The 25685-nt window shown below is 45.7% G+C and overlaps 1 pseudogene; it reads right to left on the bottom strand.

Moving 5' to 3' along the window:
* Positions 1-254: 254 nt before the first annotated feature.
* The window catches only part of LOC148521872 (uncharacterized), a 43538-nt pseudogene continuing 18107 nt past the window's right edge, over positions 255-25685 (bottom strand).

Below are 25685 nucleotides of genomic sequence, written 5' to 3'. Positions count from 1 at the left end.
TGCCCTGCTATCAAGACAGATAGTAAACTACTGTCTGATGAGGTGTAAGTCCTATGCTGCAGGCCGGTCTGAGCAGGTTGTTAACTAGGGTGGAGTGTGTAGTACTATGGTAACAGTTACTTCATGTCTCCAGTGTACCTGCACCAGCACTAGAACCACCTGTGTGGCCACTTGGTCTCAGACTTTGTCGCACTTAGTGGACAAAAGCCGCCGAAGCACGGGCTCCGGCTGCAGTGCCTCATGCTGCGAGGTGTTCACAGCATTGATGTCCTATGTAGATGCCCCTCGTGAATTCCTTGCAGTTCACTCAGGCCTGGTATCACAGATGCCTGGGGTGAGAGCTGGCTCTCTGGGTTATGCCATCTTGTTCCAGAGGCATCCACCTCAGAGGTTGGGGACACAACCTTTCCTGCAGACCCGGTCAGAGCCCGGCCTACCGGGAGTCTATTGGGGTCCTCCTGGGATACAGGAGTTATAGTCCCTGTGACGCAACAGAGAAGGGGTTATTTTTTGTATTTGTTTTGGAGGAAAACAACCCCAAGGGGTTGCACTGCCCTATACTGGATCTGATGTAACAGGTTTGTCCAGGTGTCCAAATTTCACTTTACGGCAATTAGACTGGCAATGGAGCCTGGAGACTTCATAGTCTCACTGGATATACAGGATGCATATCGGCATCTCCTGATTGCAAAATCCTACCAAGCCTTTTTCAGGTTGGCAGTAGATCAGCAACATTACCAAGTTCAGGCTCTACTCTTCGGTCTAGCCACAGCCCTTCGGGTGTTTACCAAGCAGTCATGACTGCTCGTCTCAGTGGAGTCAGGATACTGCCATATCTAGATAACTTTCTGAGATTGGCATTCTCAGGAGAGGTTACAATGGCATCTACGGATGACTATTGCCTCTTCACAGGAGCACGGCTGGGTAATCAATTGGGAAAATAGGTTGTCACTTTTCCCAACTCAGCAGAGGGTGCACTTGGGGGCACTGCGGGACTCTCTGGGACAGGGGCTTTGTCTACCAGAGGACAAGATTGTAACACTACAGACTTGTGTGCACAATCTACCTGGCAGGCAAATAGTGTCAGTTCACTTGGTATGCAGACACTGGGCTGTATGGTAGCCACGTTCGACATGGTGACATGTCCTGGTCCCTGCAGCTGTGGATCCTGGATCAGTGGGATGGTCTGTATCATCAGATAAAATCCCAAATGGATTGCATCTCACCAGAGGTTCGCCTCTTCCTAGTCTGGTGACTCGAGACAATTCATTTTTGAACAAGGGTCATCCACTATGGGTCCCGGAGTGAATACTCTTCACCACAGATGCAAGTATGCGAGTATGGGGAGCAGTGACAGGTCTTCATACCTTTCAAGGAAGTGGGACGATACTGGAAAGTCACCTGCCAATAAATATATTGGAGCTTCGGGCAGTACTCAAGGTACTCATACTGGCACAGGACAGACCTGTCCAGGTTCAGTCCGACAGTGCGACAGCAGTGGCCTACATGATCGCAGCCATCACAGGGTTTGGCAGTAATTTTTTCTTTGGTGTCACCACAGGAAATATGGCCCTAACATGTTCAAGGTATCAAGGATACTAATTTTCTTTTTCTTCAGGCTGAAGTAGACTTAGGTCTTCGCCTGGCTACCTTGAGAGTCCAAGTTTCGGCTTTGACTGGTTTGATTTCAGCGCAAGATGCTTCTCTGCCGGATGTTAGAACATTCTTACAGGGGGTTCTGCGACTGCAACCTCCATTTCTTCCGCCGGTGGCACCGTGGGATTTGTCTTTGGTTCTCAGGGCACTACAGTCGCATCCCTTTGAACCCTTGGATAAGGTGGGCTTGAGGTGGCTGACAGCGAAGACATTTTTCTCCTGGCCATCTCTTCAGCTCGCAGCGTGTCTGACTTGGCAGCACTGTCATGTCGCTCTCCCTATTTGGTGTTTCATCAAAATAGAGCTGTCCTCCGTACCAAGGTGGGCTACCTCCCAAGGGTTGTGCCCGTTTTCATATACTGTAAATGAGGAAATTGTAGCACTGCCTTTTAAGTCTTCAGACCTGTCTACAGGTGAAGCTTCCCTGGATGTGGTTCGAGCTCTTCATATCTACGGGGAGCAGACCAACTCCATCAGGGATTTGGTTTCTCTCTTTGTGTTTATATGGTTCACAAAAGAGGTTGGCCTGCGAACCAACAGACTTGGCTCACTGGTTCTGTATGGCCATTTCTCAGGCCTATACAAAGGCTGATCCCCCTGTTCCTAAACAAGGGGAAAGCACATTCCACTCGGTCCATGGGACCATTGTGGGCGGTAAGACAGGGCACCTCGGCTGAATGACTCCGCAAGGCAGCCACTTGGTCTTCCGTTAATATGTTATCAAATTTATGCTTTTGATACCTATACCTCCCAGGATGCTTCCTTTGGGCGGCAGATTCTCTTTCAGGAGCGTCCCCACCCCTAAGGACTGCTTTAGGACGTCCCAAGGTAATTCCTGTGGACCCTATGGAACTCGAAGAAGAAATACAGAATTATGGTATGAACATACCTGTTGATAATTCTTTTTCTTTGAGGTCCATAGGGTCCACAGGGCACCCAACCTGACGCACCTGGCCTCAGAGGGGATCGGTTCTTTGTCACAGATTCCCTCTTTGCTTGTTGAGTGTTTCCTTCTCCACTCTGTTTCTTGCCGCAGGGCTTGGTTACGAACTGAATGCCTGTGGCTGGGGATGGGCTATATAGGGAGGAGGACCAGTGCATGCTGAGAGCTCCAAAGCTTTGTTGTTTGGTGCAATGGACGCCCAACTATATATCCCAAGGTAATTCCTGTGGTCCTATGGACCTCGAAGAAAAAGAATTATCAACAGATATGGTCATACCATAATTCTGTATTTTTCAATTCTAGAAGGTGATTGGTTGGTACTTTATCTCTCTCCAATCCCCAATTCTGCACCTACCTTAACACTGCTATATTTTATTCAGATAGTTGGATAATCATTATCAAACAAAATTAGGAAATGTACATATCCCTTGGAATTCTCAATTGTAAGCTGTAAAAAAAAAGTAGTGGACAGATTTGATAGTAAATCTGTGTGTTACTTTTCTCATGTGAGTCTATTTTTCTTAATTATTGTCCCCCAGATTTGATGCTTTAGTTATTGCTCTGTCTATAGCAATTTTAAAATAACCTCTACCTAAACATCTGTTGCACATCTATCCAGAATGGTGAGTGAAGGTATCTCAAGCAAACAACCCCTTGGGCAGCCTCAATCACTGCCCTGAGGCTGCAACCGTCAGACCTGAAAATGCAACTATAATGTTGGTTATCTAAAGGTATCATCCCTTTCAATTTATCTCCTTATAAATTCAAATTCCAAAACTAATCACATATTCTTGTGAGTCAATAGTGAATCGCACATGTAATTGAGAAAATGGGTATCATCCAGCTCATCTCATCTGCTACCTCAAATAAAAATAAAATAATCTATAAATCTTTGATGAGCGATCATGTGAAATTTATATGTCTACTTCCCCAAAGAGTTGCCATGATTCCCACCAACCAATAATAAACAACTTTTGTGTATTTTTGGCAGTGTGCGGATTATTGAATGAACTAGATCACAGGTTCTCAAACTCGGTCCTCAGCAGGCCCAGATTAACAATGGGGTGGATGGAGCTACAACACCAGGCCTCCACATAAAAATAGGCCCATCATCAGCATGATGATGGCAAGCTGCCTAGCTGGTCTCACAGTCAGCCATAAATTCTAAGTTTTAAAATGTTGTTTTTTTTCGCTTTCTCACAAATGTATGCATTTTTTTCTATGTTTATGTATTTAGGAAGACTGTGAGGCCGATCGTGTAGGGGGTATACACATCCACCTGGCTCTAGCCACACCCACACAGCATTGTTTACAGCTCTTCTCCTTTTCAGTATAGGCCCTTGAACATTTTGAGCTCCAGGCCCTGGTCCTCAGGACCCCAAACAGTGCATGTTTTTCATGTCTCCTCACAGAATCACAAGTGGCATAATTAGCTCCACTTGTGGATCTTTTAAAATGTGTCAATGAGTAATGAATACACCGATGCAACTGTTTGGGGTCCTGAGGACCGAGTTTGAGAACCACCACACTAGTAGTAAATTTTCAGTTTCATCTATTAACATCCAGTCAGTTCAACAAACAACGGAACTCCAGGATTTTTGTGTCCTGCTTTCTCCTGTACATTTTACATTTATCTTAATGTCAGACTTTCCTTGCTTCTATGTTTATAATAAATATCACATGCAGTAAGATATTCTGTGAGAGATCGTATCCTACTTTTATTTCTGCAAAACTTCTCTTTAGATACTGTATAACCACTGTGGACCTCATTTATGAAGTATAATCAATGTGGTCGTGGGTGCATAGGTTTACACTTATGCACCCAATGCACTTAAAGGTGCACACCTACTGTACATTATGCACTCGGGAAACCCCTCCTAAATTAAGACTGCACCCGGTGTGCAGAGAGGTGAACAATCGAAATAGGTGCCCTATGAAAAAGTCTAAATTTGACATGAGAGTCCAACCTCCTCCTGCTTTACTACTACCCCTAAAATATAATTAAAAAGTGTTTCAGTTTTGCTACTGAAATACTACTCGGTTTTCCCTCAATTATGTCTTAAATTATCATCATCATGAAAGTGAGGGGACTTTCAGACTGTTATTATAACGTGTAGCACAATTAATAATAAACATTCAACCTATAACTTAGGATGACACTGGACTTGGGGCTGATCCACTTCAAAACTGACACTCTCACATAACTTCATGATGTGGAGCACAGGGCAGGATGTACGAAAGTGAAAAATGCGGTAAAACCCCCGAAAATGCCTTTTTCCCGGGTTTTACCACATTTCTCAGATGTACTAAGCATCAGAATTTGATGCATTCCGGTGCTTCATCCTGGTGGGTTATCCAACAGAAGCCAATGGGCTTCTTATCGGGGGGATCCCTGAGAGGGATTCGATCGGATCCCTCCCATCTCTCGCCGCAGTGAGAGCGTCCTTCTGCGCATGTGCAGAAGGACGCCAGAGGGAGTTCTGGGTGTTTTAAGCCCGGAAGTCCCTCTATCCAGGGCATCGCAAATGACAGCTGTTATCGGGAAGGCTATACTTTGCAATGTAAATTGCATTTCTAAGTACATACCACAGTAATCAATCGCGGTATGTACCCAATGAGTGGCGGAATGTACCGCATTGTGGATGTGATGCTTAGTACATCCTGCCCATTATCTGATGTTCTACGAACCATACAGATGACCCCAATATAATGTTTGTAAAAATTTATAGATTAGCCACATACAGTCAGGTGCATAAATATTGGGACATTCACAGAATTTTTGTATTTTGGCCTCTATTCACCACCACAATGGCTTTGAAATGAAACAAACAAGATGTGCTTTAACTGCAGACTTTCAGATTTAATTTAAGGGTAATTACATCCAAATCAGGTGAATGGTGTAGGAATTACAACGGTTTCTATATGTGCCTCCCACTTTTTAAGGGGTCAAAAGTAATGGGACTATCAACTCAAAAGCTATTTCATTGACAGGTGTGGGCTATTCCCTCATTATTTCATTATCAATTAAGCAGGTAAAAGGTCTGGAGTTGATTCTAGGTGTGACATTTGCATTTGGAATCAGTTGCTGTCGACCCTCAATATGAGATCCAAAGAGCTGTCACTATCAGTGAAGCAAGCCATCATTAGGCTGAAAAATCAAAACAAACCCATCAGAGAGATAGCAAAAACATTAGGTGTGGCCAAATCAACTGTTTGGAACATTCTTAAAAAGAAAGAATGCAACGGAGAGCTCAGCAACACCAAAAGACCCGGAGACCACGGAAAACAACTGTGGTGAATGACAGAAGAATTATTTCCCTGGTGAAGAAAAACCCCTTCACAACAGTTGGCCAAATCAAGAACACTCTCCAGGAGGTAGGTGTAGATGTGTCAAAGTCAACAATCAAGAGAAGACTTCACAAGAGTGAATATAGAGGGTTCACCACAAGATGTAAACCATTGGTGAGCCACAAAAACAGGAAGACCAGATTAGAGTTTGCCAAACAACATCTAAAAAAGCCATTACAGTTCTGGAACAACATCCTATGGACAGATGAGACAAAGATCAACTTGTACCAGAGTGATGGGAAGAGAAGAGTATGGAGAAGGAAAGAAACTGATCATGATCCAAAACATACCACCTCATCAGTGAAGCATGGTGGTGGTAGTGTCATGGCGTGGGCATGTATGGCTGCCAATGGAACTGGTTCCCTTGTATTTATTGATGATGTGACTGCTGACAAAAGCAGCAGAATGAATTCTGAAGTCTTTCGGGCAATATGATATGCTCATATTCAGTCAAATGCTTCAGAACTCATTGGACGGCGCTTCACAGTGCAGATGGACAATGACCCGAAGCATACTGCAAAAAGCAACCAAAGAGTTTTTTAAGGCTAAAAAGTGGAATGTTATGCAATGGCCAAGTCAATCCCCTGACCTGAATCCGATTGTGCATGCATTTCACTTGATGAAGACAAAACTGAAGGGAAAATGCCCCAAGAACAAGCAGGAACTGAAGACATTTGCAGTAGAGGCCTGGCAGAGCATCACCAGGGATGAAACCCAGTGTCTGGTGATGTCTATGCGTTCCAGACTTCAGGCTGTAATTGCCTGCAAAGGATTTGCAACAAAGTATTAAAAAGTGAAAGTTAGATTTAGGATTCTTTAGTTTGTCCCATTACTTTTGGCCCCTTAAAAAGTGGGAGACACATATAGAAACCGTTGTAATTCCTATACCGTTCACCTGATTTGGATGTAATTACCCTCAAATTAAATCTGAAAGTCTGCAGTTAAAGCACATCTTGTTTGTTTCATTTCAAAGCCATTGTGGTGGTGAATAGAGGCCAAAATATGAAAATTCTGTCAATGTCCCAATATTTATGCAATATTTATTCAATGGTACCTGATGTACCGATGGTTGCATAATACACTTCCTGGAGATGATGTGCGCAAGTGGGCGTCTAAAGACCAGCTGGTGGGCGTCTGCATACACTGAGTGAGCGCAGGCCAAGACATAGTAGGCGTGCTAATGCCTTGCCACGCGATCGCCTGCCTGCCAAAATTTGCATATGCTGGGTGCGAGCGTACACATCTAGCGAGCGGGTCTGAATCAAGCCTTAAGTTCCTTCACGCTTCTCAAATCTCCTCTTCAGCCTACCACGTCTGTTCCAACCCAAACCAAACCACAGGCATGACACATATAGATTAATACAGGGCAGATATTTCTTAGAATAGCGGTTCTCAACTCCAACAGGTCAAGTCTTGTGGATTCTTTCAGGTGAGTTATTCTATTTTGCTCAAAACATGACCTGTTGGAGGTATTTGAGGGTTAGTGTTGAGAATCACTGCCTTAGAAGATGGATTAATGTTTAATTTCATTGCCATATTTTTTAAACAACATTTTGTTGTTTCTTTCTTAAAGATATTTTGGGGATGGTGTGTTTGGATGGGGGGGGCAGGGCCATCTTAAAGTATGAGCTCTCTGGGTATATGCCCAGGAACTCACGATTCTAGGGGCCTTCGGACAGAAATGGGCTGGGCCGGAGGGGCATCTACATGGAGTGTGCAGCCGTTCGCTCCATGCATAGGGCAGGCAGAGAAAGATGCTCCCCGGCCACTCTGATTGTGAATTACACACAATCAGAGCGGCCAGACAGCATTCTCTGCCTGCGTGCCACACAGCTGGATTAAATGGGGGGTACCTCCCCCTGGTCCCCGCACACATTAATCACAGCTCCAGTGCAGAAAGCTGGAGAAAAGAACAGGGAGTCCATAATCCTCACTTTACATCATGTTTTTATTATATTTAAACATATTGATTTTGTTAAAAGTATTTTTTACCACTTACATTATTATTCCCGTGAATGGGTGGGTAGGGACAGGGGCGTAGGGAGTGCGGTTCCAGTGGAGCGCAAGCTCCAGCAGCTAAGGAAGCCTCTGATCGCTTCAGAGACTGGTGTTCCCAGTGATGCAGTGCGCGGGTGGCATCATGACAAAGCGGCAGCAGGAACAACAGCCCGGATGATGGCCTCGATGGATCAGGTAAGTACTGGGGGGGGGGGGGGACTACAGTGGCACTACTTTAAGAGGCACTTATACAGGGGACACTGCATATTGGCACCTATACAGGGGGCACTGCATATGGACACCACTACAGGGGGCACTGCATACGAGCACCGCTACAGGGAGCATTGCATATGGGCACCACTACAGGAGGCACTGTATATGGGCACCACTACAGGGGGCACTGCATATGGGCATCTCTACATGGGGCATTGCATATGTGCACCACTACAAGGGGCACTGCATATGGGCACCACTACAGGGGGCACTGCATATGGGCACCACTTCAGGTGGCACTGCATATGGGCACCACTGCAGGTGGCATTGCGTATGGGCACCACTGCAAGGGCCGCTGCATATGGGCATGACTACAGGGTGCACTGCATATGGGCACTACTACAGGGGGCACTGCATATGGGCACCACTACAGTGGACATTGCATATGGGCACCACTACAGGGGACACTGGATATGGGCAACACTACAAGGGGCTATGCATATGGGATTGACTATTGGGGGCACTGCAGATAGGAACCACTACAGGGGGCACTGCAGATGGGCACAGCTACAGGGGGCATGGCATATGGACACAGCTACAGGGGCACTGCATATGGGGTACTACTACAGAAGCTGACGACTGGAGTGATATGGAAGGAGGCTGGAAAGCTGGGGCAGGAGGATGGAGAGACAGGAGGAAGAAGGCAGAATATATTTATCCCTGCATGCCCCACTTTGATGCTGCCCCTAATCTTTATTATTACTTCTCTTTACTTTAATCCCATATGGACCCGCCTCCTCCCTGGAATACTTGAGGGGGGAGCACCATGGCACACACGTGCTCTGGGCGTCCTGGCTACACACTACACCTCTGGGTAGGGACCCCAGTGCATTGCTTGGTACAGAGCCTACAATGCTGTTAAGGCAGCCGTTGTGTGTGTGGGGGGATGGGGGAGCTAAAAGGGAGGGAAGGGTCGAGGTACAGTACCGTGCCATTAATAGTAATTAGAATTACACAATGGCACAGGTTAGATTCCTTTAAGAAACACCTCATTGCGATATTTAGTAACCTGAAATGTTGTCACATTTTTCACTCTATTTATTATAGGACTAGATTTATGTGTAATAACCCCAACTGGAATGCTCAGTTTTGTGGGGAATTTAAAGTGTGTGACAGATTTAATGATGAGAGGTGGTCACATCCTAGCTCAACTCATGTATATAAATAAACCCTATGTGGGTTTTGATTAATTATATTTCATCAGTCATTAATAACTTGTGAGGTTTATATGCAAATAGCAAAAGTCCTGCCAAACAGAGGCATGCTGCTCTAATTAGCTACCCATAGACAGGCCCAATCTCATTCATTAGGTTTGTAATTCTGCTAGTAGCAAGTCCAGGGTCCTCTGCACATGCACAGTAACACTGAGTGGTATTATATCCCTGACAATTGGGCTTCCATCTATCCCTAAATCAGGCCCTGTGCCTTAAGTGCCTTGATACAATTCTAGTATCGCTGTTGGTGTTAAAATGACTCATTATAGTTAAAGCAAAGACATCTATCTCCTTTTACCATAGTGTCCTGTGTTATTTATTTATTATTTATTTATTAAAAGTTTCTTATATAGCGCAGCATATTTTGTTGCGCTTTACAATTGTAAACATTAATAGAACAAAACTGGGTAATAACAGACAGATATATAAGTAGGAAGGGCCTGCTCGCAAGCTGTTATGAAGGTTATCATTTATTTGTACTGTCAGAATGTGCTAATTATAGTATTTGTGCTTTATGATTTATAGCTAAAACTATTCAAATACTCATATTAGTACTTGATATTTAAATGTCATGTGGAAAAATGGAATTTGCTAGATTTAATGTTACTAAAAATGGCATCAGTTACCTCGTGTCTGTAACAGCATTTGGAGGGAGAAGCCACAGTAACATATCATTATATAACTGATTGCACAGCTAGTTATTTCATCCTTCACAGACCATGAGGTAACCTTTATTGGGGTCACTATAATCTATATTGAATGAATGTCCCTGACACTTAGCATGTAACTCTTATATACTGTATATGCAATCATTTAAATTTTTTAGTTTTGTTAAAAACATTAGAATAGGTTTAAGTGACTTATTATGCTGAAAAGTAGACTGCAAACCATGATATGCTACACACGTTGGGTATGTGAGATTTGTTTCGGAACGGTTGGACACCATAATTTTCCTGCATCAGTGCAATAAAAGCCTCACATCATTATTCCTGCTGCTTTCATCTACTAACGCTCAATGGCCCTGATTCAGAGCCGACGCTCTGACAGAGCGCTCGCTCTGAATCAGGGCCGTCCTTCTCTTTTTTTAGAGCGGCCTCCTGGCCACTCGCATAGCTGTAGCGAGCGGCCAAAAAGATGGTCACGATGGTCAAGACCATCGCGACCATCGGGCTTGCGACGAGACTCTTGTGGTAGGGTCTCGTTGCCGCAAGCCCTGAAGTGCTTTCGGCTCTATCAGAGCCGAAGGCACTCCCACTGACATCACTTGTGATGTCAGTGGGGCCGGCCCCAGATGGTAGGCGTTCCCATGGCAATGCCTCCGTCTGGCCAGCCACGCCCCTGGCACACCCACCAAAGGGGCGCGCTGTCACTCACCGACAGCACGCCCCCTTTGTAGCGAGACCCATAGCGAAGGCTTGCACGTCGCTATCCGGGTCTCGCGCATGTGCATGACAGAGCCGGGTCCGTCATGCGCATGCGCATTGGTCCAACATCGACCTGCTTGCGAGCGCTCAGCGCTCGCGAGAGGGTCTGAATCAGGCCAACTGTGTGGCTGTGTGCTTTCTGCTGTTCTCTGCCTAACATCATTATTCCTGCTGCTTCCATCTACTAATGCTCACTGTGTGGCTGTGTGTTTGCAGCCGTTCCCTACCGCACATCATTAATCCTGCTACTTCCATCTACTAACGCTCACTGTGTGGCTGTGTGTTTGCTGCCGTTCCCTACCGCACATCATTAATCCTGCTACTTCCATCTACTAACGCTCACTGTGTGGCTGCGTGATTACTAGACACTTACCTGACCATAGCAGTTTAGGAGAGCACTGGTGCCTTTTTCACAGAAAAAAGTGCTGTGAACAGGTTCATGATGTGAGGCAGGGAATGGCACCTGCCTCACAACATGAACCTGTTCACAGCGCTTTTTTTCTGTGAAAAAGGCACCAGTGCTCTCCCAAACTGCTATGGTCAGGTAAATGTCTACTAATTAACTAAGTGTATTAGTCTGGCAATACAAGCTCCAGGAAGGAGTGTTAAAATATTCTAACAATGACAGTAAAATTATTTTGACATTTATTCCAGTTTGCCATGTTCACCAAACCCCCTAGTTACATCCCCGCTGGTCACATCCCTTGATGCACTATTGACTGCGTATATACTCAGACTGCTAATGTATGTATGCCACCAGCTCAGAACCAGATTAAGAGGGCCCCTCTCTCAGCGGGACTCACCCTGCCTGATCACATTGCTGCTTCTGCCTCCAAGCACTAGGACTCAGCGGTTCTTCATGACCTTCTGCGATTGAGTGGCCCCGCCTTGTCTTCCTCCTCTCTCTATGCCTGCCGCGTCTTCCTCCCCATCCATCAACTGTGCCACCACGGGACCTATGTGCTGCTCACTATAGATGGAGGGCTGGAGGAGTGGGGACAGGCCTCCGGGCCTCCCCAAAGACTTAGGGCACAATTCTGCTTATACGCACGCACCGCAGTAGCTAATATAATTTGTGCTATTTAAATGTGCGCATTCACATTGTGAACGCAGCCAGACGTAAGGACGACCACTTCCCCTTACTCACATCCGTATACTAGGGCAACAGAGCGAAACAATCGGTAACATCGAGAAACATTTGACCCATATGCACACTTGCACAAGCCCTGACCTTACTCAGTGCTATGGCTGCTTTTGGCTACGCAGTGGATAATTTATGCATGCCCCCTGCAGCGGCGCTGAAACACACTGGCACACCTGCGTTCACCCGACTCCCCCCTCCCTTGTCATCACCCACAATTGGCAATTCCTGTCAATCACTCTGCTCTGGGGCTGCTGAGCATCTGCAAACGCTGTTCCTATCGCAATTGCTAGTTCCCACACGCGCACTGTGATATGCAACAATCGACCAATTGCGTGCATATTAGCATCTGCGTTCCTTGCTGTATCAGGCCCTTAATCCGGTCCTGTGTTTAGCCAGAATTGTGACCTATTCTGAGTTGTGCATATGCACACTGCAGGCAGGTTGTGTATTCTGCACATAGCATGGTAGTGCCATAACTAATGATGCCGACTGCCAGAGGGCCGTGTGCGGTGGAATATGGGTGGATATTCGCATAAGACACATTTGCAAGTAAATCCTGAATGACCGTGCGACCCATGCCCTATGTGCTCATCGGACCGCACTTGTCACCAGGCCTTGTGTGCTGTAGTAATAGTATTTGACAGTATATATCATAGACTGGTGCATACAAACAGAATAGCAGAACTAGATCCCTGAGAAGAGAGGAGGGAAATACCAGATAAACACTCAGAGGAACAAGCAACACAAACAGCAACACTAGTCAGGTACAGTCCAACCAGGGCAGATGGCGAGCAGAACCGTCAGGGTCACAAATCTTTGGCCAGCAGACAAGGATAACCAAAACTAATAGATATCAGTGCAAAGAAGGAATAGTCAGAACAAGCAGAGGGCAGGATGGACAGCAGACAAGAATAGTCACAACGATCAGATAACGCAATAACAGGCAACAACTCATTAGTGCAGACTGGTGTATAAACTAGCAGTAACATGATAATAAGCACTCCAGTATCAGAGACGTTGTCACTGCAAGTGTAAGCAGTATAAAAAGACTGAGACGTATTGGAACACCTCTCTGTGTACAATCCTGACACAGAGTCAGACAGTAAGTGGTCTGCCAGGTGGATATGCAGTCATAGCTGGCCAATAGGATCACATGTGCATCATAGAATGTGCGGAGGGGGGCAGGGGCCGACAAAAGAAAGGGTAATGGGAAACAGAGAAAAAGAACACTGAACGGCAACATCTATAGATACAAAAATAAAGGAAATAACAAGGCAGTGTGCATACAACAATAACAGTAAAAGGGTCAGACAAAAGCACATGCACTGATATAAAATGGGACATACATGAAACAAGGATTGAATAAAAAATTTAGAACCAGTTCGCAGTACAATTGTCTATACATAGATCCACATGAAACCCATTTGGAAGTATGTGGATAGCATGTGCAGTTTCCATTCGCATTTAAGGTCACTGTACAAAGTTTGCGCTCATAGGAGCTGATTCAGACCCGCTCGCTATGATGCAAATGCTCGTAGCTGGCCGATAGTCGCAATCTGCAAATGGGTATACATCGCAATGCGCGTGCGCGAATTAATGAGAGAGATCGAGATGCGTTCGCTTGTTGCGCATAGACTGCCCAGTAGAGTGAGTGACAGGAGAAGCCGTTTGTGGGTGGTGACAAGGGCTGACCACTGGAAACGGGAATGGAGGTGTGAACGCAGGCGTGTCTGAGCGTCTCAACGCCGTTTCAGAGGCGTGCATAATTAAAAGGCAGTGTCATACTACACTTAAGAATGGCTGGTGGGCGTCTGCATACACAAAGTGATCGCACGCCAAGAGATAGTGGGCGGGCTAATGCCTTGCCGTACGATCGCCTGCCTTGCTGAACGTGCGCTGGATTTGCATACGCAGGGAGCGAGTGAACACATCTAGCGAGAGGGTCTGAATGAGCTCCATAGTCCAAGTTCATTCATGTTAAATGTAGTGCTTTAAAAAAAAATATTTAAAAATATTATTTGATATATATTTTTTTTAATAATAATATATTTTTTTTAAATACAAAAGTATTTCACAATGTCTTTAATACAAATTGTGAACACTGCCTTTAATTGACTACTATTAATATTTTAAGCTTGAATGTATTTGAGACAGTATGATTATGTGCAGTCTGACTCGCCCATGGCTGAATATCGTTCTTCTCACTAGAACCTGGTTGAAACTTTTCAGCTTTTTATCAATTAATAATTTGCAGCAAATTCTTTTTTACTTTTTCTATAGATTAATTGAAGCAGTTTGAGAATCAATCTGTGGCCAATTTGCACATCTCGTATCTTACAATCCTTTTATGCTTTGATTTTAACATAATTGAATTAATTGAAGTGAATTTGAATAAAAAATCCAATGTGCAACATAGGTAACACTACTGTATACAGGGGCTGATTCAGTGGTGGACAGTATTCCGATGTTTCTGCAGCTTTGCCGATGGTAGGTGATGTGAGCATGCGTCGGAGCCGCAGTGCGTGTGTTCTGCGACTACGTTTGGGGATTGGGAGGGGATGCGCTTCACAAAACAGGGGCATGTTGGCCCCATTTTCTGGGTGTGCTGAGGCCAGTGTTGCATCTTCGGACGCAGATTTACTGGCCTCGGCTCTGTAGTTGTGGTGACGATTCTAAGTAACCAATCTCTGCCCAATGGTGATCTAATGCTGCATCTTCAGATGCAACAGCGGATCACAGAGACCTGCAGTAGAGGTAAATTTACTTGACACCTCTTGTGACTTTTACATAATTTTGCATAGCCGCTATATACAAGTCGCAGTAGTCGCAAAAGTCATAAATTGCCATCAACTTCCAAAATGCCAGATGGATGAAAAGTACATAGGCATGAGTGGCCAGGACGCTGCTCGTTGTGTTACTTAGTTGTGCTTGACATGCAAAATGTTGCCAGCTCCACTCTGGCATATAACAATCTCATGTATATCATGGGTGCAATTTATAGGCTCATTCTGAAAACCATTTTGTTGGGTGGTGACTGGGAGGTGGCATGAAGGTCTCAGATGCAGAGCTGCAGCCACAGAGGTAATTTTTAGACGGAGTTCAGAAGGAGACTGCTGCACCTTCCATAGACGGTGCAAGTGTCGATGGTAAACACGATGAAGCACCGATGGTGGATTGTTCAGAACCACCAGCAGTGGCGTAACTAGGGTATTTGGAGCCCAGGGCAAATGTAAAAATGGAGCCCCCCCATGGGCGTGGTCACTTAAAAATGGGGCGTGTCAACATGACACACCCCTTTATCATCACTCTGAACATTCCTTTCCATATGCACCTTAACCCCAGTAGTACCCCTTATACAGTACCCCCAGTATGCAATGTCCCAGTTGTGGTCCCCTCTTATGCAGGCCCATAGCAGTGCCCCTTATACAGTACCCCCAGTAGTGGTCCCCCTTATGCGGCCCCCAATTAGTTCCCCTTATACAGTACCCCCAGTATGCAATGCCCCCAGTAGTGGTCCCCCTTATGCAGCCCCTCATTAGTTCCCCTTATTCAGTGCCCCAGTAGTGGTCTCCCTTATGCAATGCCCCCCCATATGAAGTGCCCCCAGTAGTGATCCCCCTTATGCAGTGCTCCTTTATATAGTGCCCCCAGCAGTAGTCCCCCCCTTATGCAGTGCCCCCAGTAGTGGTCCCCCTTATGCAGGCCCCCAGCAGTGACACCCCCCTATCCAGTGCCCCTTATACAGTGCCCCCTGTAGTTTTCCTCCCTATTTAGTGCCCCTAGTGGTCCCCCCAATGCAGTTCCCCTAGTAGTAAGCCCCTTACATAGTGCCCCCAGCAGTAGTCCCCCCATGCAGTTCCCCCAGTAGTGGTCCCCTTTATGCAGGCCCTCAGTAGTGATCCCCCCTATCCAGTGCCCTTATACAGTGCCCCCCGTAGTTTTCCTCCCTATTTAGTGCCCCCAGTAGTGCTCCCCTAGTAGTAAGCCCCTTATAACATGCCCCCAGTAGTAATTCCCCCCCCAATGCAGTGCCCCCAATAGTAGTCCCCCCCCAGTTGTAGTCCCCAGTAGTGTCCCACCCCCAGTAGTGGTCCCCCCCAGTAATGGTGCCCCCAGTAGTGGCCCCCCCAGTAATGGTGCCCCCAGTAGTGGCCCCCCCAGTAATGGTGCCCCCAGTAGTGTCCCCCAGTAATGGTACCCCCAGTAGTGCCCCCCCTGTAATGGTGCCCCCAGTAGTGGCCCCCCAGTAATGGTGCCCCCAGTAGTGATCCCCCCAGTAGTACTCCCCCAGTAATGGTGCCCCCAGTAGTGGCCCCCCAGTAATGGTGCCCCCAGTAGTGTCCCCCTGTAATGGTACCCCCAGTAGTGCCCCCCCTGTAATGGTGCCCCCAGTAGTGGCCCCCCCAGTAATGGTGCCCCCAGTAGTGCTCCCCCCAGTAGTGCTCCCCCCAGTAATGGTGCCCCCAGTGCCCCTGTAATGGTGCCTCCAGTAGTGTCCCCCTGTAATGGTACCCCCAGTAGTGCCCCCCTGTAATGGTGCCCCCAGTAGTGGCCCCCCCTGTAATGGTGCCCCCAGTAGTGGTCCCCCCCGATGTGCAGACACACAACACAAGTAAAAAAAAAAAATGCACTTACCACAATCCACGCTCCGGCTCCATCAACTGCTCCCGGCGCCGCACGTCAGTCCTCCCGGGCTGGCGCGCTCTGCATTATGGGAGAGACGTCATGACGTCTATCCCATTACCCACTGCAGGAGCCGGAAGGGAGCCGGCTCTTGCAGTGGGAGCTCAGCAGTCAATGAGAGTCTGTCTGACTCTCATTGGCTGCTGGTTAACACACACATCGCTGCCGCACTTGCGGCGATGTGTGTGTTGCTGCACAGCCTGAGACCACCCACCTCCCACCCTCCTGGCGCTATTGGGTAAGCGCTCAGGGGGAGAGAAGGTCTCGGCTGTGCAGCAATGGACCGGCGCTGGGCGCAGGGAAGCCTAGCACCGGTCATTTGTAAATGTGTAGCACTGCGGACGGCGCTACACTGCCTAACTACGGCGCCCAGGGCACACGCCCTGCTCGACCACCCTTAGTTACGCCACTGACCTCCAGTGGTGTTGCAACTGAAAGTGGATGTCTCAGGGCTTGCACATTCCAGCGCACACTAGTACCAAGGTAAAGGCTGTAAGGGTTGGGTACGGGATCATGGCGGTTGGAATGTCAGCGGTCAGAATACAAAGAGCAGCATACCGACACAATTAGGTAAGTGTCCGACCCCTAACTCCAAACCCTCCCCCCAACCCACCTTTCTCGCAGCCTAACCCTAAACCTCCCCTCCCGCAGCTTAACCCTAACCCTCCCCCTAGTGCCTAACCCTAACCCCTAAACATAACCCTAATACTTATAGTCGGGATTCTGCAGCCGGGATTCCTACTGCTTTTGAGATTTCTGCACCGGTATTCTGTTAGGGGCTATATACAGCATCGTGGGAGGTCAGTTTCAAATTTTTAACAGAACAATAGACATAAAGAAAAACACTGTATCCAAACCTGGAAAACAGAGGTACAGTAGTCGGAGTATTTCATAGTTTAGAACTTAGTAAAGAATATTCCTCAGGAATCTTCAGAGACATTTGTTTAAAAGCAGCAGTTTGTGTGGTCTGTGTTATACAATATATAAATTTTTTATTGTTGTAAACCATGCCAAAAGTTGGGCTTGGTTCTGTAAATTTAATTGATTAAAAGAAAAATCTTACTATTCCCTGTTGCATACAGAAAATACCATTGCTTGAAGCTCTGCAACTAGCACTGAGCCCTGCTGTAAATACAGTACCCCACAATTAGGGCGGGGGGGCATCAATAGGCGCAATAAGCCGCTTTTTCATTAAAAAAAAACAGCTTATCGTGCAAATTTGTACTTATCACGCTATCCTAAGTGGGTGCAAAATTAGCCATGCAGTTTTTACGACTAAGTTTTTACCACCTCCTGAGCAGGTGAAAAATTGGGGATAATCCCTATTTCAAGGTAAAAATGTCAGGACTTGGTTCAGAACCACTGGGACACCATCCACTATGACTAATTAGGCAAAAATAAATGTTTTAATTAGCTTAATTTGGCCAATAATTACATGTCTTTTTTTGGGGTGAAAAATTACAAAGTGCAGGAAAATGGGTTAATTGACGTGGGACAGGTATATGGGGGTGCTATATGAATGGGACAGGTATATGGGGGCGCTATATGAATGGGACAGGTATATGGGGGCGTTATATGAATGGGACAGGTATATGAGGGTGCTATATGAATGGGACAGGTATATGGGGGCGCTATATGAATGGGACAGGTATATGGAGGTGCTATATGAATGGGACAGGTATATGGGGGTGCTATATGAATGGGACAGGTATATGGGGGCGCTATATGAATGGGACAGGTATGTGGGGGTGCTATATGAATGGGACAGGTATATGAGGGTGCTATATGAATGGGACAGGTATATGGGGGTGCTATATGAATGGGACAGGTATATGGGGGCGCTATATGAATGGGACAGGTATATGGGGGTGCTATATGAATGGGACAAGTGTTTTTATGATTGCAGGTTGGTGTTAGAAGCATATTTTGAAGGATTTTTAAGTTTATTTAAAGGTCACAAATTTTTATGCACCAATTTAAAAAATATATATATATATTTTGGCAAAAACACCTGCTTTCTAACATCACTTGTTTGTTTTTGGAAAATTCATATAATAGCCATTTAACACAATTAAAGAACCTCAAATACTTTTATTGGGACCACTAATACACTTCTACATTGTTTCCTATATCACTTTGCCTTTTTTTGCGGCAAGGCAGATTTCCCCATTTGAACATATGCTTATCACTGCTAATTCCACAAAGAATTATCACGCAAAAACTGCTTTCTGACTTTTTTGAACCGTATTTAGTGAAAAACAGGTGCGCGCATCGAAGTGATAAGCCAGATTCATGCGCGAAGGGTGCAAAAAGCTAGCACACGAAAAATGACCGCATTATCGTGGCTAAATTAATTCTCTCCTTATTATTTTACATTCGAGTACATTGATCAGAAAAAATAATTACATACTTGAAAACAAAAAGGCAATCACACTATTGTGTAGGCAACTATAAGATATTGCACTGAAAGCTAATTACAAAACAAGATTTATACTTTTATGGGATATATCATCCCTATTATGATTTAATGAGTTATTAAGTAAAATTTTTCCTTATTTCATAGCTCATTCTAAAAAAAAATAGCCTGCTATCCGCAGTGGAAATGGTATGTCACTGCTGATGCTCACCCTGACGTCTGCAAGGGATGGAATGTCATTTGCCTGGCAATTATGACAGTGCAGTGCCAAGCAGCCTCCAATTACCTGCTCATCATCCACTGCACTGCTTTCACACTCATTTCTATTGCAGAGACATTCCTGGTGTGAGGAGGGGGTCAAATCATGGGCTAGACCTAGATATCAATTGAGAAGTGTAGATATGGTCTCAATATGTACAGGAAACTGATAATATAGAGCTCAACCCCCAAACCCCTCTCACCTCCAAAAAACCCAAACCTGGTTTCCTTTTTATCCAGCTCTGAGTCTCTTTAAATTATGTTTTACTCTCTGAGTGCTCATTAGAGATCTTTGATAGGCATGACAAAATCAAAAAGCTTAACATAAAAATGGAAAAGAAAAATAATTATTAGAAAGACATATTTTCATAATTTATTCACTATTTAAATATTTTTTTTTTCAAAATATGCCAGAGCCATAGTATTCATGCACAAATTACAAGTGGATGTTATTGATTTAAAGGTTTAAATGCAAATCTATTGTTATCCCATCCAAATAATGGACTTTGAGTGAAAACAATTATTATTAGAACTGGGATGACAGTAACTCAACAGTGATTGCATAGGATTCTTAATTACTTTGTTTGCCTTTAAGCTGTACTATCGATCTATCTATCTATCCATCTATCTATCTATCTACCTATCTATCTGTATGCGTTTGGCAAACCCGGCGGAGGGGATGCCGACGTTTGCAATACCGATGTCAGAATACAGACGCCGGTCAAAATACAGGCGCCAGCATCCCGACCACCGGGATACCGAAGGTAAGTAGCAGGGTGGGGGGGGAGGGTTAGGGGTTAGGTTTAGGCACTAGGGGGAGCATTAGGTTTAGGGTGCAGGGAGGGGGAGGTTAAGTTTAGGCTCTAGGGGGAAGGTTAGGTTCAGGCACCGGGTTAGCATTCTGACCGTCAAATGTTGGTATGCTAACCCTGTCGGGATCCAGGCGTCGGGATTCTGACTACCTTGTTCCCGTGTGTCGGTACATACCGATTCCTATCTATCTATCTATCTATCTATCTATCTATCTATCTATCTATCTATCTATCTATCTATCTATCATCAGCAGTAACTTGTCTAACTTATCTAGTTCTAGACATTAATAACACAAACTCTTCTTCCTAAAGGAATGAAGTTATAATGTATACAGTCACCATGTCCACAATGACTATGTAGACACGAGAAGGCCAAAACCAGTATCCAGACACGAGTATACTGCTAGTATTTTAACCATATGGACATTATGGGCCTGATTCAAAGCTGGGCGCTGCTGCTTCAGCTCTAGCCAGAGTCACGGCTGCGATCCTATGCAAATGCTAGTAGTAGTATCAGTCTTCCCCTGGTGTAAGAGGGCATCACAAGTAGTCCGCTTTATAGGGCAAAACAATATGACAGTAAAGGGTAATGGGAAGCATTTGGGAACCCAGTGGTCGCAATACTGACCGCCGGATTCCCGACTCCTTAATCCCGGCAAGGTACAAATAACAGGCGTCGAAATCCCGACGCCTGTCATTAGACCTACGCCGGGAGCCCGACACCCGGCTTACCGAGCGCCGGGAGCAGACAGTTGCGCGTGGGGGAGGGTTAGGTTAGGGGCTCCAGGGGGGAACTTAGGGTTAGGTACCCCCCCGGGAGGTTAGGGTTAGGCTAGGGGAAGGGGGGGCTTAGGGTTAGGCACCCCCGGGTGGAGGTTAGGATTAGGCACCCCCTCAGGAGACTTAGGGTTAGGCTGCGGGGAAGGGGGGGGTTAGGTTTAGGCACTTAGAGGGGGATTAGGGTTAGGCACTTGGGGGGAGGTTAGGGTTAGGTAACCCTAAAGGAGGGTTAGGGGGTGGAATTAGGTTAGTTATAAGATCTGCGTCTCTCATCCCCGCACATTACTTGCTCCCATTTACGGTTATAGGACTTTCTTCGGGCTGCACCCACTCTATGGAATGCCTTACCACGCACAATAACACTTACCTCTAGTCTTCAATCCTTCAAGCTTTCCCTGAAAACTCACCTCTTCAGACAAGCTTATCAGATTCCAGAACTGACCACATAACCTTCATAGCTTCTATGTCTTATTACATCCCCTCTCACAGTCCACACATAACCTCATATATTGTCTTTCTTTCACATACTCCTGACATTTGGCCTACATTCCTGTGTGACTGGATCATGCAGCCCACCAAGAAACTCTGCATTCTGCCCGGACCAAATTGCAATATATATAGCACCTATCCTTGTGTATCAATGCCTATTTCCCTATAGATTGTAAACTTGCAAGCAGGGCCCTCTTACCTCTATGTCTGTCTGTTATTACCATGTTTTGTTCTATAAATGTTTCCAATTGTAAAGCGCAATGGAATATGCTGCGCCATATTAGAAACTGGTAATAAATAAATAAATATACTTACCCTAAGGACCATCGGGATTTCCTCCTCTGTCGGGCTGCCACCATACAGCTGGCAGTAAATCATACTGCTTCCCAGGGTAATATAGTACAGTACAATACAATAGACAAGCAGTGGCGTAACTAGGGGGGGTCGGGCAGGGTGCGTGCCCTGGGCGCCGTGGGACCGGCAGCGCGCGGGGTGCCGCCGGCCATGGTCCGGCCCGCCCTAGTTAGCCACCAGACCAGTGTAGCGCCGACCGCAGTGAGTGCGGTCAGCGCTACACATTTATACAGGACCGGCGCTGGCGGCGATGCGTGTGTTAAACACCAGCCAATGAGAGTCAGATAGACTCTCATTGACTGCTGCAGCACCCACTGCAAGAGCCGGACTTCCGTCAGGCTCCTGCAGTGGGTAATGGGACAGACGTCATGACGTCTGCCCCATTATGCTGAGCGCGGCAGCCCGGGAGGACTGGCGGGTGGCAGGAGCGGCGTCGCGGACTGGAGGAGCAGCAGCAGCGTGGATTCAGGTAAGTATGTTTTTATATATATTTTGAAAAACCTGTCAGCACTACTGGGGGCACAACGGGGGTGGCTACCACTGGGGAGACCTCTACTGGGGTGGGGGCACAACAGGGGGGTGGCTACTACTGGGGGCACAATGGGGGGAGTGGCTACTACTGGGGGCACCATTATTAGGAGGACCTCTACTGGGGGGGCTATTACTGGGGGCACCATTATTGGGAGGACCTCTACTGGGGGGGGCTATTACTGGGGGCACCATTATTAGGAGGACCTCTACTGGGGGGGGCTATTACTAGGGGCACCATTATTAGGAGGACCTCTACTGGGGGGGCTATTACTGTGGGCACCATTATTGGGAGGACCTCTACTGGGGGGGGCTATTACAGGGGGCACTTAATCAGGAGGGGGAACCTCAACTGGGGACCACTACTTGGGGGGGGGACTACTACTGGGGGCATTATAAAAGGGTCCTACTACTAGGGGCACTGCACTGGGGAGACCACAACTGGGGGCAATAACAGGAAGGACCACTACAGGGACCACTGGATAGGGGGGGTCACTACTGGGAGCCTGCATCAGGGGGACCAATACTGGGGGCACTGCATGGGAGGGGGGGACTACTGCTGGGGGCACTATATAAGGGGCTTACTGCTAGGGGCACTGCGGGGACCACTACAGGGGGCACTAGATAGGGGGGATCACTACTGGGTGCCTGCATAAGGGGGACCACTACCGGGAAACCTGCATGGGAGGGGACTACTGCTGGGGCACAATATAAAGGGCACTGCATAGGGGGGGGGACTGCTACTGGGGGCACTATATAAAGGGCACTGCATAAGGGGATACCACTACTGGGTGCACTGCATTGTGGGGACTGCTACTGGGGGCACTGCATAAGGGGGAACACTACATAGGGAACTGCATTTGGGGGGACCACTACTGGGGGCACTGAGTAAGGGAAACTAATTGGGGGCTGTATAAGGGGGACCACTACTGGGGATACTGTATAAGTGGCACTACTATGGGCCTGTATAAGAGGGACCACAACTGCATACTGGGGGTACTGTATAAGGGGTACTACTGGGGTTAAGGTGCATATGGATAGGAATGTTCAGCGTGAAAATAAAGGGGTGTGTCATGTTGACACGCCCCATTTTTAAGTGACCACGCCCATTTTTTTTCTGCGCACATATCGGGATGTTGGGGGGGCTCCCTTTTCAAATTTGCCCTGGGCTCCAAATACCCTAGTTACGCCACTGTAGACAAGTAACAAATAGCATTACAAAACTCAACACAGCCACTGATGCATGGGGTGCAATGGAAATATTCAGTGTAAGCTGAAACCTGTAGCTATTAGTGTGGGCGCAGATATAGGGTCTAGGTCGTCTGAAGAAACAAAAACAGAGGAGTGTAGTCCAGGGACAGAGAGCCCAAGGAGGAGGTATAGAGCGTTGCTGGTGTGCAAGAAAAGTAGGTAATGAGAGCAGGAGGGAGGAGGGCTCTGCTCATGGAGCTTACAGTCTAAAGGTAAGGGGAGAAAATCACCTGAAAAACTATACTGTATGTCTTTATTGGCCATATTTTCCTATTTAATAAAAATGTAAATACAATATTATTGCTAGGAGGTCTTGCACTGTGTCTCAAATTTTTGCCTTAAAATAAGGATTTGAATTAATTCCCAATGAGACTGGGTTAACTTATGGCCTAATTCAGAGTTGGGAATAGAGTAAGAAACAGAAAGTAACTGTGCATCTTGGTAAAACCATGCTGTAGGTGGGGCAGATTTAGATTTGGAAGGGGTGTGTCCAAACTGAAATCAAAATTGCAGTGTAAAAATAAACCCCACATGTAATAAAAAATGTATTTGCACCCCTTGCATTGCAACATGGTTTGTCCAGTTGCACAGTTACTGGCTATTTCTTACTCTGGGACTGATATGGCACTGCACACTAGTGCAATGCTGAACGCAGACTCCTGATTTTCGTGACTCTGAGCATGCACAGGACCCGTTTTACACATGTGCAGAACAGGTCCTGTGTGATCGCACGCATCCCAAGCTGTGGATAACGGGGCTTGTCACGTCCACGAACGCAGTTTCCTGGCCTTGTAAGCCATCCAGCCTGTGTAAGCTGAGGCTTACTCAATGGGTCACCTCTGTCCACCAGCCTGCGACCTTTGCTGCATTTGCATATTTGCAAGGACGGAATTGCAAAGCTGCTTTGTGTAGCATTGCAATTCCGTCCACTACTGAATCACCCCCTCTATTCACAACTCTGAATCAGGCCCTTAATGCGGATTTCTAACTAAATAACAAATATCACAGACGTGGATTATTCACCTGTGTTAAGCAATTTTCGTCTAACTGGACACCCCACACTGCTTTCATAGTTCCACAGGAGACATCAGAAGAGAGAAGACAGAAGAGAGAGAAAAGAGGAGATTACAGTCACTTTGGTAAGTATTTTACATATATATTACTTTTATTATAAATATATTGTTTTCCTTTATGTTTTGTTCAGGATTATAAATTAGCTCTTAAAATGCTTCATATTTAAAATATACAGTAGATAAAATACATTTTACATTATATATAATATTGTTTATTTTATCTAATTTCAATTAATAAAGTTTTATTCCTGTAGTCTGCTACTTCCATTTGGGCCGCTTTTTTCAAATCTTCTGCTGCCTGGCTGATGTGATGACTTATAGTATTAACTGGATTAAGAGTAATGTACAGGGAGATATAGACTAGGGAGAAAGCATATTCTCTAAATTTATAGCCTATCAGCCAGAAGTGTTAATCACTTATTTTTTTAGAATAACATTGTTATAATAACATTATTATTATTATTACTATTATTATTATGAAACGTGAATTCTAACATATGAGAAATTACATAATAATGTTTGGCACACCATTTGTACCACTCTATTAAGAAATAAATCCTCCAAGAGGTCAGTCACAAATATATTGTAGCAGGGAACCATTTCCAGCAATCTAGAACCCAACTTGATTTTCTTTCGGCTTCATCTATTCAATTTCAGCTCATTGCAAGAAAAAGGAAAGTGAAAACTACAACCAGAATTATTTGTAACATAAGTGACCCAATTACTATTTCTAAATGTTTATACATAATATTGTATAAAAAGGATAAAGAACAGCAGATATTCAATTTAATCAAATTTTTTTTTTAAGTTTATCCCCACTCCACCTTCAATCAATATTTCCAGAGTATACAACAGAATTCAGGCATCGGTTTACACTACAGTGATGTAATAAAAATAAATGTTTAAACTTAATAAGAAAAACAACAATAATAACATTCAATTGAGTTAATAAAATCCATGATCTTGTCTTTCTTTTTGATAAGTTTTAAATTAGATGCTTCATTACCGAGGTGAAAAGTTGAATAATTAAGTGTACAAGGC

Source organism: Taudactylus pleione, unplaced genomic scaffold, assembly GCF_031769625.1.
Source record: "Taudactylus pleione unplaced genomic scaffold, aTauple2 ptg000154l, whole genome shotgun sequence".
NCBI classification, from domain to species: Eukaryota; Metazoa; Chordata; class Amphibia; order Anura; family Myobatrachidae; genus Taudactylus; species Taudactylus pleione.
The sequence above is the reverse complement of the archived record's forward strand: the minus strand, read 5'-3'. Positions and strand labels throughout refer to the sequence as shown.